General features: G+C 39.0%; 2 protein-coding genes and 1 long non-coding RNA gene across 3 annotated transcripts in view; all 3 read left to right on the top strand.

Moving 5' to 3' along the window:
• Nucleotides 1–20,095, top strand: part of LOC311302519 (uncharacterized protein) — a 1,110,603-nt gene that overhangs the window by 851,120 nt on the left and 239,388 nt on the right. The window lies entirely within an intron of this gene.
• Nucleotides 1–20,095, top strand: part of LOC311302528 (NACHT, LRR and PYD domains-containing protein 3-like) — a 153,360-nt gene that overhangs the window by 49,153 nt on the left and 84,112 nt on the right.
• Nucleotides 13,715–16,178, top strand: LOC311302598. 2 transcript variants are annotated; one of them, XR_014629614.1, is made up of 5 exons: nucleotides 13,715–13,779; nucleotides 14,952–15,028; nucleotides 15,220–15,281; nucleotides 15,612–15,775; nucleotides 15,899–16,178. It is a non-coding gene; the product is annotated as an uncharacterized lncRNA (long non-coding RNA). The 2 variants fall into 2 exon arrangements; XR_014629615.1 differs by having other exon boundaries at nucleotides 15,612–16,178.

Genomic DNA, 20,095 nt, shown 5'->3' with positions numbered 1-20,095 from the left:
TAAGCAGTATGTGTGGAGAAAACCAGGCACTGCTCATCACCTGTCCAATACAGTCTCAACAGTGAAGCATGGTGGTGGCAGCATCATGCTGTGGGGGTGTTTTGCAGCTGCAGGGACAGGACGACTGGTTGCAATCGAGGGAAAGATGAATGCGGCCATGTACAGGGATATCCTGGACGAAAACCTTCTCCAGAGTGCTCTGGACCTCAGACTGGGCCGAAGGTTCACCTTCCAATAAGACAATGACCCTAAGCACACAGCTAAAATAACGAAGGACTGGCTTCACAACAACTCCGTGACTGTTCTTGAATGGCCCAGCCAGAGCCCTGACTTAAACCCAAATTAACATCTCTGGAGAGACCTAAAAATGGCTGTCCACCAACGTTTACCATCCAGCCTGACAGAACTGGAGAGGATCTGCAAGGAGGAGTGGCAGAGGATACCCAAATCCAGGTCTGAAACACTTGTTGCATCTTTCCCAAAAAGACTCAGTAAAGACTTGCTCAGTATTTAGTAGAAGCACCCTTTTGATCTAATACAGCCATGTGATATTTCAGTTTTTCTTTTTTAATAAATGTGCAAAAATGTCTACAATTCTGTGTTTTTTCTGTCAATATGGGGTGCTGTGTGTACAATAATGAGGAAAAAAAATGAACTTAAATGATTTTAGCAAATGGCTGCAATATAACAAAGAGTGAAAAATTTAAGGGGGTCTGAATACTTTCCGTACCCACTGTATCTGGTTTAGGCTCATGCTAGGGATATTGTCAATATTCTATAATATGCTGCTTGGTATCGTTGGAAAGGGGACCTTTCATTTAAGCCCAGTACTGAATCTGTCTGACAAACACAGAGGTCACATGACTTCTTTAAACCAGAAATAACACAAATTTTTTCACAATTTCCGCCTAAACTCTATGCTTTCTTTTATCCCTGTGGCATGAAAGAACACCACAGACACAAAACTCAACAGCTTCAATACTCAAGGCACTCTGATGACTCAGAAAATGTATAATATACCCATACTATTTATTTGTGAGAGCCTTAAATTAGACTTGTGCAGCCAGCACAAGTCTTCAAAATAGAATAGAGCCAATAGAATGGACAAATAGAATACCCTATTAGTCCAGGGCCAAATGGCCTATTTATTCATGTACAGTTGTAATAAAAAGTAATTGTTTCAATAGTGTTGTCAACATAACACTTGTAAGTGGTTAAACAAAATGTTTCTATCATGTATTTTGATATTCACCCACTTTCATATCCAGCAGCCATGTCACCCTGTAGCCCAAGACTGGTTGCCCACTGAAGCTAAGCAGGGCTGAGCCTGGTTAGTACCTGGATGGGAGACCTCCTAAGAAAACCAGGTTGCTGCTGGAAGAGGTGTTAGTGAGGCCAGCAGGGGGTGCTCACCCTGTGGTCTGTGTGGGTCCTAATGCCCCAGTATAGTGACGGGGACACTACACAGCCAAAAAGAGCACCGTCCTTCGGATGAGACGTTAAACCGAGGTCCTGACTCTCTGTGGTCATTAAAAATCCCAGGATGTCCTTCGAAAAAGAGTAGGGGTGTAACCCCGACATCCTGGCCAAATTTGCCCCTTGGCCTCCTAATCATCTCCATATACAGATTGGCTTCATCACTGTCTCCTCTCCACCAGTATGCTGGTGTGTGGTGGGCGTTCTGGTGCAATATGGCTGCCGTCGCATCATCCAAGTGGATGCTGCACATTGGTGGTGGTTGAGGTGATTCCCCCATCTATGTAAAGCGCTTTGAGGTCTCAGAAAAAGCGCTATATAAATGTAACGAATTATTAATTATAACGAATTATTTCAGTTAGAATGTCAGAAAGTAGCTCATGCACGGCATGTTGATGGATTTTGACAGTTTGACAAGGTTTTGTGAAAAGATTGTTGGTTCAGTTGACTGGTTATAACAACACTACCAACAATGCCATCTTCAATCAACTTCCATTGAGTTCCAGGGGTATTAAATGTAAGTACAAAATACTTTTACTCTTGTGCTTGTGAATTGGTGGGGAATACTAGCAGTAGCTAATGTAAGCTTGGTGTTTTTAGCAGGCTAGCTATCTTGCAGGTTAAACAGTGTAACAGTAACTGCTACAGTGCAGTCAGGGCTCTCAAGTGTCACGTGACAGTCACTCATTTCAGTCTTTTGTCACGCCCTCTCACCACACATTGTATTTCTCACACGGAAAAACTACTTATAATATATGTCCTCGCTGGCTTTGTTTCATTTTATTTCATACATTTTGTTTTTATAATGCCTATGCATTCATGGAGGTGTTTGTTGCATGTTGTAAAGCTGTTGGATCAATAAATAATGCATTAATAGTAATTTAAGCACATTCCTTACATTCTTTTAACTAAAATTCAAAATAAATCAGTTTCATGCATAACCCTTTTAATCCAGCTCTAAATACCTTAGATTAGATTAGATTAGATTCAACTTTATTGTCATTACACAAGTACAGGTACAAGGCAACGAAATGCAGTTTAGGTCTAACCAGAAGTGCAATAGCAGCAAGTGCAGGATATACAGTGGTTCATAAGTGCAGAACATGGATATGTACTGAATAAATATAGAGTTGAATACTATTATAAACAAAAATTTACAGATAGATTGTCCTATGAATATAATATACAGATAACTCTTACTGTGAACAGAATTTACAGCTAGAAATGTACTGAATATAATAATATACAGATGGCTATTACTATAAACAGAATGTTTACAGATAGATATGTACTGAATATAATATACAGATGGCTGTTACTATAAACATAATTTTACAGATAGATATGTACTATGAATATATATACAGATGGCTGTTACTATAAACAGAATGTGAGCATAATATACAGATGGATATTACTATAAACAGAATTTTACAAATAGATATATGTATAAGTTAGGCTAATGAGCAGTATAACAATGGATTTAAAGTAGTGCAAATAAAGTTTGGACAGAAGCTATCCGAGTGAGTGCAGTGGAAAGTAATTGCATATTACAGTTAAGGTACGATATTGCAATGTATAACAGTCGGTACTGTAAATAAACAGTCGGCAGTGCAAATGAGCATATTCCAGTCAAGGTAGTAGTGCAAGATGCATATGTAAACAGTTGTTACTGTAATAACAGTCAGCAGTGCAAATGAACATTATAGTATTGCAAATAACAAAATGGAGGCAGGTGTGAGGAGGGAGAGGAGAGTCAATCAGTATATGAGGGGAGTGGGATCAATGAGGGTTAGAGTTTAATAAAGAGACAGCTCTGGGGAAAAAACTGTTCTTTAGTCTGCTGGTCCTGGTCCGGAGGCACCTGAAACGCCTGCCGGAAGGCAGGAGAGAAAACAGTCTGTGGGCTGGGTGAGAGGAGTCCTTAAGGATGCTGCGAGCTCGATGCAGACAGCGTTTCCTCTGGATGTGCTCGATGGCAGGTAGTGGAGTCCCAGTGATGCGCTGGGCGGTTTTCACCACCCGCTGCAGTGCCTTGCGCTCTGCAACAGAACAGCTCCCATACCACACTGTAGCACAGTTGGTCAGGATGCTTTCTATTGCACAGCGATAGAAGTTCACCAGGATAGTGGAGGAAAGCTGATTCTTCCTCAGTGTCCTCAGGAAGAAGAGGCGCTGGTGAGCCTTCTTGACCAGGCTGGAGGTGTTGGTTGTCCAGGTCATGTCCGCCGAGATGTGGGTCCCCAGGAACTTGAAACTGGAGACACGCTCAACAGCCATTCCATTGATGTAGATGGTGTCGTGTGTGCCTCTTGACACTTTCCTGAAGTCCACGATGAGCTCCTTCGTTTTGGTGGTGTTGAGGAGCTGGTTATTTTCGGTGCACCATGTGGCCAGGTGCTTGATCTCCTCCCTATAGGCAGTCTCATCGTTGTTGCTGATGAGACCAATCACCGTAGTGTCGTCCGCAAACTTGACGATGGAATTAGATCCGTACACAGGCTTGCAGTCGGAGGTGAAGAGGGAGTAGAGGAACGGGCTTAGCACACAGCCCTGTGGTACACCAGTGTTGAGTGTGATGGATGTGGAGCAGTTGGAGCCTGATCGAACATTCTGGGGTCTGTTGGTCAAGAAGTCCAAAATCCAGTTGCACATGGAGGTGTTGAAGCCCAGGTCTCCAAGTTTGGCTATTAACTTAGTTGGGATGACAGTGTTGAATGCTGAGCTGAAGTCAACAAACAGCATGCGTGCATAAGTGTTCTTATTGTCCAGATGTGTGAGCACAGAGTGCAGTGCCATGGAGACTGCATCCTCTGTGCTCCTATTGCTACGGTAGGCAAACTGGTGTGAGTCCAATGTGGATGGTAGAGAGTCTTTTAGGTGTGCCAGGACCAGCCGCTCAAAGCACTTACATTGGGTGTCTTTGACCTCTTGTGGAAAATAAATAATATATGATATTTCATGACTCAAGATGGCCTTATATGGAGCAAATGAGCTGTTCCTCTGGGTCTTAAAGTCAGAAAACTCAGTCAGTCAAAACTCCTCAATCCATTAAAAACATTTTTTTTTTTGTGAATTTCAGAACTCTTTAATTTACTTTTTTTTTTTTTTTAAGTGACTAGAAACAATTTTTTTATGCAACATTTAGCAACTTTTTGAACAGGCTGCATGTAACCCCAGTTATTCAATAGGGAATAAATTAAGGCTAATAATGACTAGGGATGCACCGATACCACTTTTTCCAGAACGAGTCCGATACCGATACGGTCATTTTTGGTACTCGCCGATACCGTAACCGATGCCTGTATTTTCACTGCATTTGTCATTTTTAAATGTATTGGTAGAGAAACCAAAAGAATATAAATCATATTATTTGGCTAAGTTGTTTTCATGCTTAATAAAGCCTGTGTATGAATTTGTTACTTTCACTGTTCATATTGCTCAATCATATTTTATCTTTCATTTAAAGGGATGGTTCGGAGTAAAACCAACCTAGGGTCCTTTGCACCATGACCTCGAGCCAAAGAATGGCACCAAACTTATACAGTAGCACAAATAGGTTCTGTACTCATAAAACGAGGCATTGGAAAGTTTGTAAGTACATCAGGAGTTTATTTAATAAAGAAATATAAAATAAAGAAAATGCAAATCCTATTACTTATAAATCAGAATTAATGTAACACTGTATATTATACTTTGTACTCTATATGTAGTGCATATTAATCTCAAAACATTTTAGTTGTCACAATATAATACCACTTTACACGTCATCAGAGAATGTCTGATGTCATCCATTTTATGTGATAACGGCAGGCCTTCACATTTGAACATGGACGGTTCAGCACGTGACCCATTAACACTCACTCATGTACGAGACAAACTCAAATAAACATAAAACAGAGTTAGAAAATAATAATATTACAGCCAAACTCTTCTTAAAGCTACACTGTGTAATTTTTTTAGTTGATTCTTAGCAAAAAACACTTAGTTCTTTCAAAAATATATGTGCTCATTAATGTATATTTACTTCTTTCATGTAATAAAGTATTCTCATAAGTTTATAATCTGCCATTGAAAGTACATACGGGTGAGGGGTTCGAATGCCGGTCGCCATGTTGCCCCTCCATCTTGAAACTACATTAGCCAAAGAGGGACATGCCTGTAAATTCAAGCTTCGCCTTTTGCGTTTTTCACTCAGTGACACCGTGACGAATGCGAGGGGGAGATTACTCGCGACTGCCGGCAGATTTGAAAGATGTGTGTGTGTGTGTGTGTGTGTGTGTGTGTGTGTTCACTCACATTTGATTTTGAAAGAGAGAATTAAAACGTCAACGATGGAAAGAGCTCATGAGGAGCAACGATTTTAAAACGGACGCCGAAGTTGCCTGCTTTCTTCTCGACAGGCAATTTTTTAAGCTATATAAAAAAAGGACACTGTAAATTTTAGTTATTTTTAATTGCTTTTACTTTGTACACATTGTAACGTTAGCCTAATCTGATTATGCTGGGATAGCCGATTCCAAGGGTGACGTTTACCCCCTGACATCTGTCCTGTAGTTTTATTCATTTTAGACGTATTATTGTTTATTATTGTAATGGATGAAGTCGATAACTGGAAGCCATGTTAATCTTGGAATAATGCGGCCACCGTAGGAGTTAAAACGCCCTCGGAATTGAAAGGAACAGAAACTAATATTCACTGGGTAGTCATATACAATTTCACCACTAGATGGGGGAAAAATTCACACAGTGTAGCTTTAACAGCATAAATAACACTGTATTTTATTATACGAACTGTTAGAAACCCATAAAACTTCATGTACAAACAATACAGTGCATTGAGACGTGCTGATGTTAGCATAGCATCGGGAACTAATCACGTTCGCCATGTGCGACAATCTCATCTCTTTTTCCACAATACGGGTATATAACAATTATATCAACACCCTATATACACCAACTCATATTAACATCAAATATTCGGATATTTAAGGGGCTTACCTGAAAAGGGGAACATAAAAATATTAAAATAATCTCTGTTTTATGAGTGGGGGAAGGGAACCGTGTGCCTGATAATAACTCTCCATGCTCTCCCCGCCCCCTGCTGGAGTCTTCTGGTACTGCACCATAACAAACTACATGAACCAATGAAATAACCAATCATAACAATAATATTCTCAATACCTAATACATTATACACCATATAAAATTATCCACAATATACAATACTTTTGTATATTGCGTTACACACTGCGTTTGCATAGGTGGAGATATTTAAGTACGAAATAATCCACAAAATTATTAGTGAATGAGACCCAATGTGTATACATGTGATTCATTTAACATAATTTTAACTTAATTTAAAATACTTATTCCAATATCCAAATATGATATAAAACTCGCAGTGGGAAAAAGGGTTTATATTTGTGACGTGCTGTCTTTGCATCTGATCATTGCACACTATAAACAGGCATTAGCTGAATAAACGTTAGCCAATACAAACATAATAGAAAACAGTTGACAATGAATAGAGCAAATCACCAATAAAAAACCTAGCACGTCAATTTTAATTTTACAATTATCTACAATTCTCACGCAGCACAGACAACAATAATTTTTAATCCATAAGTAATAACGCACTAGTTTTCATACCAAATAAATACGTAACATAATTAGGTACTTTATTTATTAACACACAATAATGTAACATGTAGGCTACGTTTCTCAACACTGAGAATTAATAAATAAACAGCTGTTTCTCCAGACTATCGCTTTCCAGTTATCCACAAATCACAGCACTTTTAATTATTTTAGTATTTAGATTTATTGTTCAGCATTACTTGAGCATTTTATCATTTGCATGGCTGAATGATGTCTTCCTCTTGTTTGAGTGACCATGAATGATGGAGTATCTTAAATTAATCCCACAGACAGTAAAAGAAATGGACACAGCGACCCCATAGACTTCAACAGAGAAAAGTGAAGTCAATAGAAGCACTTCTTCCTGATGGCTGAGCGACTGCACAGACTCAAACTGAGCTTGATGACGTAGATGTGACGTGAGCAACGCGTCTGTCTTCTAGTAGCTGTGCCGAGAGAAATCTGAATCATTCCTTTCCGAACCTTGCAGAGGCGGAGAGCGTGAGTAGGAGCTGTCCATGAGCTGGAGCAGGAGACACTTTATGATCCTCTATGGGCTTCTCCCTTGACTTTATCAGACTTTATGCCTCCACGTCCCCCCGATTGCCTGCGAGCTTCTCCTCCTGTCCATACGGTAATCTCTCTACTGTGCGACAGAGAGTCGCGTGGTTATGACGCAATCGTTAGCCTATTTTTACAAAAACTGCTTCTACGGGGCCATAACGTAAGATACAAGGTAATGGAGCCTTTTAAACATTGTCGTGTTTCTTTAGAAATAAACAATGGACAAATACAGTCTTTAAACGCCTCAGATGTAAAGTTATTCGCTGTCACAGCGACGTCAAATGAATGGGAGTCAATGTAATGCTAACAGCAGGTGATGGCTTGTTAGCCAATGGAGGAGGCTGGATTCCCCCCTTGATTAATCCATGCGATTAAGCCCATGTGATTGCCGAGGACTGAATCCAGCGCTATGATTGGTCGAACTCTTCTTCTTTTGCTGGTGCTTGATGTGAGTTCTGCGATTGCACAGTCACCAGGTTTTTGCGTAGTTTAGAGTGACAAATCGAACCAGTGTACCCAAAATGTGTTCAGGTTGGCAGGTCTGCTGCAGGCTTTTTTCAATTTATTTTTTACAAATTTATTTATTTTTTGAACTTTATTAAACTTTAAAAGAAAATATTTAAATCAAATTTAATAAAGTCATAAGCCCCAAGAAACTGGTTTACAGTGAATGTATTACAGCTATGTGGTGTTCACTGTAAAAAAAATATATATATATGATCAATAAGTTAACATGTTTGAAAAGAAACTTAGAAAAACCCAAGAAAAGGAAGAAGAAAGGCATCTGTGCTTTCTTACGGAGAATAGGGAAGGCTGTAAACAAGGCTCTACAGTGCGAGTATTTCACTTGCATTTGCGCCTAAAATAGATGTGTGCGAAACCTGAAAAATAATTTACGAGCACAGTGCGCGAGTGACAGGCTGTTCTCAATACACAGAACAACAGCGCGATGAAGCGAAGCACACCATTGATTTCACATGGAAAGCAAGCAAGAGGACGTGATGGGGTCGCAACTGCGCGATGTGAACATAGCATGATGTATGCGTGCCTAACGTAATGCAAATGAGACTGACGATTCGCAACCAAGTGTGCCGCACAAGCCCTGAAAAGTGAAGCCAAAGCGTCTCGATCGCCCCCCGGTGGCTGGTCCTAGTATAGGTCATAAGCCCCGCCTCCCCGTGTTATTCAATGGGACTTGAGACCAACTAAACAATTTAATTACACTTCAAATATCTTTTTTTCCGAAGGTGGTTTCTGTCATTTACTGTAGTTTTTATCACGCTGATGTAAATTCAAGTGCTTGTTTTTGTTTTATATATTTTTATTAGAATTTTGTATACAAGTAACAAAAAAAAAACAGACAGAAAGAAATATAGAATAGAAACCACAAGCAAAACAGAACACAGACAAAAAACAAAAAAAACAAAAAAAAAACCAGGGCATATTTAAAAACAACAATAATTAAGTACACTGCTACACCGCTGACACTAGAATCTCAACACAAGTACTAAACAGAGATGGTAAAGGTGGTCGGCACTCTATGAACTCCCTTGCTGGTCAAAATCATTGTTGTATTTGTCAAGGTGAGCCAAAAATGGCTGCCAAATATCTGAAAATGTATTAAGATTGTCCATCATGCCATAGCGGACCTTCTCCATATGCAATATACCAATGAGCTCACTTAACCAGATCCTAAACTGAGGCACAGTATCTGACTTCCAAAGTTTTAAAATCATTTTCTTTGCAACTACCATTCCATACATAATTGTGCTTTGCATCGAAACTCTGTGTTTAAGTAGAGAAGGAGAAACCCCAAACAATGCAATCATTGGGTCAGGTTCAAATACACAGCTATACATGTCAGAAAACCACTTAAAGTGCTTGTTTTTAAAGTAAGTTTGTTTTTAGTTAGTTATTTAATAGTGGTGTGACATCATGATTGACAGCTTCTCTGAGCGAAGTAGTCACTGAACAACAACAACAACAACAACAACCTTCAGTTATGAAGCACATTTAACACAATACAAATTGATCTAAAGTGCTGTACATAGTGCATAGCAGGACTACACTATAAAAAAACAACAATTACAAGTTTCCAAAAGCTAAAGAATAAAAATGTGTTTTCAGAGTAGATTTAAAGATGTCCAATGAAGGAGCAGACCTCACAGGATAAGGGAGAGCATTGCAAAGCTTGGGCCGGGCCACAGAAAAGGCCCGATCACCCTTTAATTTGTAGCGACATCGTGACACATTTAAAAGCAAGTGATTTGAAGATCTAAGTGCCCTAGCAGGACAGTATGGCACAATAAGATCACAAATATACCTTGGTGCACAGCCAGACAACGCCTTATAAACAAACATAAGGATCTTAAAAATCAACTCTAAACTTAATGGGAAGCCAGTGAAGGGATGCCAAAACAGGAGAAATATGATCCCTCTTTCTAGACCCAGTCAAAAGTCTTGCAGCTGCATTTTGAACAATTTGTAAGCGAGATTAGCCTGGTTAAAACCAGACCATTCTCAGTAGTAACTGAGTTATGGTCTGGCAAAGCTCCTTTAATAACTCATTTCCAAAGGGGCGTCACCAACGGACCTCGCTCAAATGCCTCTGGGCGCAATTGGATAGACCTAAAACTCCTAAAACCAATCAGAGCGATCGTCATGTGTAAAGCCATATGCTGCGTCCCAAATCGCCTATGTTACACTACGCCATAAAAGTATTTACTCTTTTTGCGAAGAAAATGTATTTATTTTTGAATGTGTAGCAAAAAAGTAGGCAACTTTGGGACATACTACTTCGTCATCTTTATCGGACTTTATCTGTCGCGTGCATCCCGTCATGTAAACTGCCCTGTCAATCATCTTGTCACAGTTAAAATCCTCTATTAAATCTAATTTAATTTCCTACCGTTTCGGAGAGAAATGTAGTAGCACGTTCATCTGCCAGTGGGTCTTTCATGAAGACTGTCCTCACGTGTTTGTAATTTGAATATAATAATGCATTTAAAAGTTGATGCGCTTCACCAACGGACGTCGCTCAAATGCCTCTGGGCGCACACAATTGGATAGGCTAGACCTAAAACCAGAGTGATCGTCATGTGTAAAGCCCGCCTCAACGTTTCTGATTGGTGCCACGATTTCTCGGCATGGGGAAATGGCCTTGAATGAGCTCTTTGCCAGACTTACTAAATTTGCCGGAAGTTGTCTGGGTTTTCCCAGGCTAAAGCGAGATGGAAGACCACAATAAAGAGAGTTGCAATAGTCTAAACGTGATGTTACAAATGCATGAATTGCAACTTCTAAATCTTTGCTTGAAAGAAGGTTCTTCAACTTTGCAATAGATCTTAAATGGAAAAAGCTTCCTCTAATAACAGCACTAATTTGTTTATCAAAAAATAGTGAAGAGTCAAAGATCACTCCAAGGTTTTTGATTTGTTTGCATACATTTGTTGAGAGAGGACCTAACTGGGCTTTCAGAGCAGGAGAGGAATCTGCCGGACAACCCAGAATTAAAACCTCTGTTTTATCCTCATTTAGCTGCAGAAAATTATTTGTCATCCACCTCTTGATATCATCTACACATTCCATCAACACATCAGATGATGCAAATGATGCACATCAATTGATTATTGAAGCACCAACAGACTTTTTTTCGGGATCTTCGGAGGACTGAGGAGATTGGAGCTTTATATTTAATATCTAAATTTCTATAATTAATTATTTCACACCGAGAGTGAGGACGAGGCCTTGATTTCGCGGCTTTACTTCCTGCTCACGACTGCGCAGGTCTGGTCCCGAGATCGCTACTGCGCAGGTCTGGTCCCAAGATCGCTACTGCGCAGGTCTGGCCCCGAGATCGCTACTGCGCAGACTCAAGCCCCAAGATGTCAGTGCCATATCGGGACACTGGCGGCTTCACTTCTCACCAATGGAAGAGAGCGAAGGGGCGTCGGCCTTATTTTTTTACAGTCTATGTTCGCAACCAATGAGCCAATCACTTAAATAGTGTGGGAATGTGCGGGAACTGCTGGATTTTAAGTGAGAGAGTCAAGTGAGGTAAACACTATTATTGTATTGGTACAATAGTTAAAAATGAAGAACATACGTTTTTATTTTAAGTGAAAAAGAGATGAGGAGAAAGAGGAATCAGGTGAGGATATGGAAGGTTCAACTAACGTTAATGAGGTTTCTTCACAAGATTTACCTGAAGCTGAGAACAACTTTAGCGAAGTTACGGTGACCACTGCTGTCACTTCAACGTCCACTGGAGCCGGCAGAGGGAGAACATATACATTTAATGTCAATTGACCCTTCGCTAAGCCCCGCCCTCCTTAGTTACTGTTGCTACGCCTGACAAGCTTTCGCGCCTGGCACATCTATTACAGTATGAATGCACCGGTGTCAGACATTCCCAATGAGATAATTAGTCATTTTTGGTGAACAGGTGAAATATCTGAGAGAGCAAGACAAAAGGGACTGCAGTATGCATTCGAGGGATATATCCACGACATAATATGCAACCGATTAGAGAATAATTTCATCAAAATTGAAGCTAAAGCCTATAGGTCCCATCGCAAGCAGCAGCCGCCTCGTACGCAAAGAAAGAGCCAAAGGTGTCTGTTGTATACGATCTTCTACATCTGATACGGAAGACTTATCACTTCAGCGGAAAATCCAAACGAGAGCTCTACGTCTCGGACAAGAGCTTGGTGTGGATATTTGTACACCAGCTAGTGTCAAGGGAACTCGCTGGATACCCATGTCCACAGAGCCCTCAAAGTGTTCTTGTGGTATGGACAAGAGGACCTTGCCAATGACCAAGGCCAGTACTCAGTTGTTCTGCAGCACATGGAGCGTCTGGCCGTAGCATCAACAGCGGATGCTCAAAAAAGGTCAGATTTACTCAGTAAATTTAATACTCCTAATTTACAAAAATAGGTTAAAAACTCAAATTAACTTTTAGAATCAAGTAATTGACAGATGTCTGAGGAGAAAAATAAATAAACTTAAATTAACTAACACGTTTACTGTGTACTTGTTTACTCACTACTTAACAGATAAAGCGGGAATTGGAGAATGCACTCTTTTGTGTATTCTGCCATTTTCTCTCTGAGCCTATCCTCACTTAGCCTCACCTTGCAAAGGAATGACCCGATCCACATCAGAGTTGAGGACGACAGTGGCCAGACTGGAAGCACTGAAGTTTTAGGGCAAAGGCAGGAGGCATGCTGGAGAAGATCCAGACCATGCTCGCTCAGCAGAAGCGTGATGCGAGGAGATTCCAGGTGTGTTAGGATGAGAGTTTGTTAGGATGTAAGAGAAATCGATGATTAAGACGTGAATGTTTTCATTGCACACTAGGCCTTTATCACAGTGCGTGTGTCGTCACTTCCAATGGCGGATTGTAGCGTAAGCCGACTTCCGGTCTAGTCTGTAGCAATGGCGGCGAGCACAGCGAGGAATTGTTGTTGCGTTCCTAAATGTTCTAATAGTTCTACTAAACAGCCGTATCTCAGTTTACATTCTTTTCCAACTCATGAAAAAGCGAAGAAAATGTGGATTCATGCTATTCGGCGGGATGAAGGCAAAAGTTTTGCAGTTTTAAAAGGGAGTACGTACGTGTGTGGGCAACACTTTACAGAATCTGACTACTCGTTAACAGCTGATCATAAGGGTTATAAGTAAGAGTAAGAGTTATATCGTCCAGGTTCGAATGGAACAACTGGGGGAGTGTTCGCCAAAAACGACCCAATGTACTAGATAAAGTAACGTTAAAGCGCCAACATTGCAGTGAATCAGAGATCAGTGATGAACAGCCTGTAGTCTATTATGGACCCGTCCCACACACAGACCATGACTACTCAACACCTCCGTGTCCAGATCTTTTGAGAATGAGGTCTCTGCAGAGCAACAAAGGGCGTTCCTCAATTTTGGGGCGTTTTCCAACTGGGTAGGCGTTTTACAACCTCTGTGCCTGGTTTGCTAAAACTTGAGTGGGCGATTCCTAATATACTTGAATATGCTTTTCCCATTAGATATGAGTGATAAAGCGAGAAAGCGGTGAAATGAGGAGAGAGATCACCTGTCCTGCATATGGATGTAAGTGTATTTTTGTAAATTCTCATTTTGTCTAAGTTAACGTTTTAATTAGTTTGTGTAAATGTGCTTGCAACATGATTAGACAGAAAAAGCTCCAAGAGCCACTTACAATCTATCGCTAACCATTAGCAAACATTCGCTAACTTTTTGGTGCATAAGTTTGTTACTTTAGTGTTGATAGTGGTAGTTTGCTTATTTTTTTTCCTGTCGGAGTATTCTAATATATATATATATATAAAAAAAATAGTTAGCTTGTCAGACTAGAAAACAATAGTTGTAAACAAATGTTAATGGACTATTCAACCGAATAGGTGCCATTATGTCCCCAGGACATTATGGCCCGGTTTCACAGACAGGGTTTAGCCTAAACCAGGATTAGTCCATAGTTCAATTAGGACATTTAAATAATTTTCATAAACATGCTTAGAAAAAAAAGCGACAAAACAAAGGCACTGATATATTTTAAGATCAGTCAGTGCAAGTTTATTTCAGTTGGAACAGCTCAGACTTACATTTTAGTCTAGGACTATAGGCTTTAAAATTGTTTGTGAAACCGGGGGGTATAGGCTAGGTACTAATATGTACAAAAAATAACTAAATACATTAAGGAAAGTGTTGTGCACATTAATCTAACTGAAATTTTTATCTAATTAAAAACTATAATAATTTTGGATAAATAACGTTTTCATTAAGTCCAGAACACACTCCCTTTATATGAAATGGTGAGTGTGAGCTCACACTCACCATTTCATATATAAAGGGAGTTATAAAGGGAGTTTCTTATAAGAAAACAAGAAAAGCTCCACAGAAAAGCTGAAAAAACATTGCTTGTTAAGTTTATTATTTTTAATATCAATTTAAATGTAATATTTATAATTTTTCTGTTATTTATATTAAATCTCATAACCCATTATGTACCCCTAAACATAACCCTAACAAAAACCTCTGCAGACCAGATTTAAATAGAAACATGATTTAACCTTTATTAGCAGTGAGATCAGCTCACTAGTCAATGTTCAACACTCTTCATTATATCAGTGCAGGCATTAATACCTCACATGTGTAGTCAATCCTAGACTAACATAATGGATGAATGTTAAAATGTAAAATGATTATGTACAGAAGAGGAAACTTTTTTAAAATTAAAATGGATGAATTTGTTGTCTATTCAGCACATCACAATTCAGCGGAGAGGACAAGAGCCTCAACCACAGCGCTACCTTGCAGCTGTGGAGTCTTCATTCTAATGGTAGGATCAATGGCTACTATTGGTTCTGCAGGTGCCATGGTTAAACCCATGTGCAGTTATTAATACATAATTCATGTTGCAGTATGCTCTCTCTGTCATCTTGGGGGGAACATTTGACTTTTCACAGGTGTGTTTTCCAAGCTCATTAAAAAACATTCTGTAAGTTTAAGAATTGTTTTGATAAACTATAGTCAGACATACCAAGTATAAGAAGATGGTGGTCTGTCCTTTTGCTGGAGAAATTCCCACCAAGGTGTTTGAGTCCTTTCTTTCTTTCTTTCTTTCTTTTTTTTTATTGTTATTAGTCCTTTTCTAAAAAATAATGACAAGGATTGCAAAATGCCTTATACAGTTAGTGTGACTTTTAGTTTTCATAGCTTCATGCAATGATCTTGATATACTGTATTAATGTGTTTTTATGTCATAAATTTATCAAGATCGGTCATGGAAATCCAGCAAAGAAAGAGAAGGCGGATTGACAAGCTACACACAACTGCTATGATTTATTTTGTTTGAGGTGCTCTATTATTTATAGTAAATGTTGACTGTCATTTACTGATGTTCTTCATTTGTCCCTTCATAGTGGCAACCGTTGACCAACCCCTGAACATACAGGAGGCATGTATTTGTTGTTACTTCAAGATGGTGACTTTGCAATTGGCTCCCTTGCCCTCAGCTGCAGGTGCTTCAACAGCATTGTGAGCATGGAAAGTTTCTGCCGAGAGGCTCACTTTCGGTGGTTGGACAGTAAGTTTTATTAGTGTCACTGTTTAGTTAATCACAGCTCTCTCTCTGTTTTTTTTTCTCAGTTATGTATGGTTGAATATTAAGACGATGATGTCAGCTGACAACTCTTTTTTTTTTTTTCAGGTGTCGTGAACTGGAAAATTTCAGAAACCTGTACAGGGTTCCATACAGCCTATCCAGATGTCTCCATTGTGAGACTACATACAAAGACTGTGGTGAAGGCTACAGAGGAAGAGGGCGAAGAGGTGTGATGCAGGGGTTCTTTGGCTCTGATGACTTCCAAGGAGACTGCGGAGACGACTGTTTCTATGAGGCTGGAGGAAGCATCTAATGTTTCATGCAATGTGTTCCTCATGTTTGAACTTGCCACATTTATTGCTTGCTTATTTTATTTTATTTTATTGGATTCTCTCTTTTTTACTATTACATTATATTGATAAATGCAGCATTCTCTACTTAATCATTAAGTAGAGAATTCTGCATTTATCAATATAGTTTTTCATCATATTGGTTACAGTATCTATACGGTCAATAAAGTGATGCTAATGTTTTAAGTTTTCAGAGTCATTATTCTAAGTTAACACATTTTACCTTAATTTAAAGGTCAATACGTTTTACATTATATATCATTTAATCTAAGCTACAAATATTACTTAAATATCAGTCATTACTTATAAATATCATATTTTGAAAAATACAGGTGAGAAAGACCAATAAAATCATTTTCACCATTGTTTTACTGTAGGATTTGGTGACTTTATTTGAAAATTGCTATTCATTTTCCTTGTTATTCACCGTTACAACTTGATTTATGTTGTGTTGTTAACACACACAAAACGAAAATAAAGCTAATGTAATTATAAATAGTTGAGTAATAAAGTAATTTTTAATACTTTTAGCTTTTAAGGTTTACATTTAGAGTAAAATTGCATGCAGGTAGGAGAGATTATAAAATAATACACACTCACAGGCTATTATACAAGGTCTTTATCTTATAACTTAAGAACGGGAAATTTGGTTTATGAAAGAATTCCATATTAAAGATCTCTCCGTAGTTTAATGTAACACTTTTTTTAAAATTTTATTTTTAAGAAAATAGGTACTGTAGCCTGTATTTTATACACATATTTTATTTTGACATACATGTTGTCGCGATATCGACATAATAGTAAAAATCAAGAAAAAAAAAAAACCTTGGAAAAAACGAGAAATAATAACGCATATCCGTTTCTGAAAGGGCTTCCGTACGAGAAATAATAACGCATTTCCGCTTCTGATAGGGCTTCCGTACAGTTTTAATTGGATGGTTGGAAAATGCCTAGACCGGTTTGAAAACGCCCAATAATTGGGAAACGCCTTCTTGTTGTTCCGCAGAGACCTATACTTGGATCTTTTGGATGCTGCAGCAGAGAGAATTAGAGAGCTGAAGTGCGAGCTTTGTCTGTCTCCCGCATTCAAATAAATAGATTTTGTGACTTCCGATTTTACACGCGCTTTTCCTCAGTGAAGGTTTTCAGGATTTTCTGGGCATCAATAGAACCATCTGCATCGAACCTTGTGTATTGGTCTAAGGCACAGAGACATGGTCTAGAGACGGTTCCAGGACCAAGCCCTAACAGAAAGCTTCAGCTTATTGATGAGTTTTTCCTTGTTGTCGCGTGTCTGCCGGTCTACGAGAGAAGGTCTTGGCAGATATCTTCAATGTGACTACGACAACGGTCAGTCGAGTTATCGTAACATGGGCAAATTTTCTGTACCGTGTTTTGGGGTCCTTGCCTATTTGGATGACCAAAGAGCAAGTCAAAGCAACCATGCCAGCAAAATTTAAGGAGTACTTCCCAGATGTCCGTGTTATTTTGGACTGTACTGAGATCAGATGTGAAAACACCACAGCTCTTACACTACAGTCGGAGATGTTTTCACATTACAAAAACTACCCTACCTTCAAAGGCTTGGTTGGTGTTGCTCCATGTGGGGCCATAATCTTTGTTTCACGCTGTTCACTGGATCCATCTCAGACAGGGAGATAACAAAACAGTCTGGACTTTTGGACCTGCTCGAGTCTGGAGACCGTTGTATGGCAGATAAAGGCTTTACCATAGAGCGACTGCTTGAGAATGTGGGAGCCAGACTTGTTATCCCTCCATTCAAAAGAGCAGCCCAATTTACAAAAGAGGAGACGAAACGTACACAATCACTAGCCCGTCTAAGGATTGTGGTGGAAAGAGTCATTCGACAAATTAAAGAAAACCACATCTGGGACTCTACCATTCCTCTCACCCTGACAGGCACAGTGAACCAAATATGGGCAAACTGCTGTTTAATGGCGAATTACCAAGGCCCACTTGATGTAAATGATGATGTTGCATAAAACGTTTACACAGAAAAGACACCTGATTTAAGTTGCACCCAATCAAATGTCTGTCATTTCATAACTTTAATAAGTTTAGAGTTTCATTTGTTCAAAAATATTGAATTGTGAAACCTTGCATTTAATGTTGCAAAATGTTTTTAGTAAATGAGCTAGAAAGTTGCAAACTTAAAAATTGGAATTAAATTTATTGCACCACTTTTATACATATATGTACAAGTATTGAACAAAAAAGTTGTTACAATTTCTGTTGTTACAAATTCTTATTTATTCATTCATTAACAATTTACAGTGAACTTAGTTATGAATAGGCACTATTAACAATTTAAGACAAACAGATGCTCAACCAAAATAGACATTTGAAGAATCTTTAAAGTAAAACAATTTTAAATCTCGCTTGCGTGTGTAGCTGCTAACCGTTACGAGTGACAGTGTATTTACCAGTTTTGGGCTTTTATCTGTTTTCTAAAGGGCACGTGTATGGGGTTCCGATTGTGCCAAAATTATGTCGATATGCTGTCTGTCTATGCTGTGTGTCGTCTTTCATGTCTATGTGTCTATTAACTGTCTATGTGATTGCCCACATGACTCAACTTTTGTCTGTCAACTCAACTTACTCCTGTCATCTGTCCTTGTCGTTTGAATGTGTCGTCTTGCTGTGTCAATGCTGCATGTGTCATGACTATGTGTTGTTTCACTCTGTTGTTGCTATGCGTCGTTTCCCTCTGTCATTACCATGGTCGTTACTATGTGTCGTCTTCTGTCATATTGCTTCATATTGTTGCTTTGTGTTGTTGCTTTGTGTTGTTGCTATGTGTTGTTGCTATGTGTCATTGCTGTGCGTCGTGTTACTCTGTCGTTGCTTTATAGACCATTTCAATGGCCTTTTGTCTGTTTAAGGAAGTGATGTATTTGGCCCTAGGACGTTTCCGGTTAGTTGTCGAGCGCATTCAAAACAATGGCGGGATGCGCTTGATGTACAGTGGGATTGCGATCATTTATTTAATCCTGCTATTTAGAATATCTAAATTAAAATTAGGTCCTTGTTGCTCGTTAGTTGGGTCCTCCTTCTGGCCCGAAACGAACTTTTTTTATTTTTTTAATTAAAATGTTTAAATTCCTGAAAAACGCGCCTGGATTGCATCAGTGAAGCGAGAAGGCTGAATACGCAACTAGCAATATACAGCACACATTTCGATTCTGGTAAGTAAAACACTCCTAATACTCCTAAAATACTCCTAATAACTAATGTCTAGTTAGTTGACAACTGCAGTAAGTAACACATTACAGAATGTATACTGTATAACAGTTACCTGAATGGTGTGCTGCAGTAGTTTACAAAAGGTAACGGTAAACATTTTTCATCACTTAAGCTTGGCTAATCTTAATTCCAACATTTACTATAGTACACAATAGTAGCATTAGTTCTTAAATATTGTGCATTAACCAGATTAAGTTAATAATTGTTTTTCTGCTTTTGTCTTCAATAGGAAAGCCATCATTTGTAATTTAAGACGTCCAGACTACTACAGGGAGACAGGAACGACAGCCAAACCACATGTGACCATACAGTGTGTGCAGAATTATTAGGCACCTTGATTTTCTGATCATATTTTGTTTTTCAGACCCATTTTTACCAATTCAAAACCACATTAAACTTAACTCCTCCCTCATTCATCTGTTCACAGAGATCATTTGGAGACTTTTTCTGAATATCCACCTAGTAATCACCCACAACAGCCTGGCAACTGAGTGGTGGACAGGGTTTACATTAAGACAGGAGTGTGCCTTAATCTAGTTCTGTCAGCATCACGCTGCGTCTGCCTTTTGTTTGCTGCTGTTTTATTCTTGTGTTTTTGCTGCCGGGATGTAACTAGCCCTTAATCGCTGTTAAAAAAGGACAGTTTGTGTGTGTGTGTGTGTGTGTGTTTGTGTGTGTGTGTATGAGA

Source organism: Rutilus rutilus (genome assembly GCF_951802725.1).
Source record: "Rutilus rutilus genome assembly, chromosome: 13".
Lineage (NCBI taxonomy): Eukaryota > Metazoa > Chordata > Actinopteri > Cypriniformes > Leuciscidae > Rutilus > Rutilus rutilus.
Note: the sequence above shows the minus strand (reverse complement) of the source record. Positions and strands in the feature narration are given on the sequence as shown.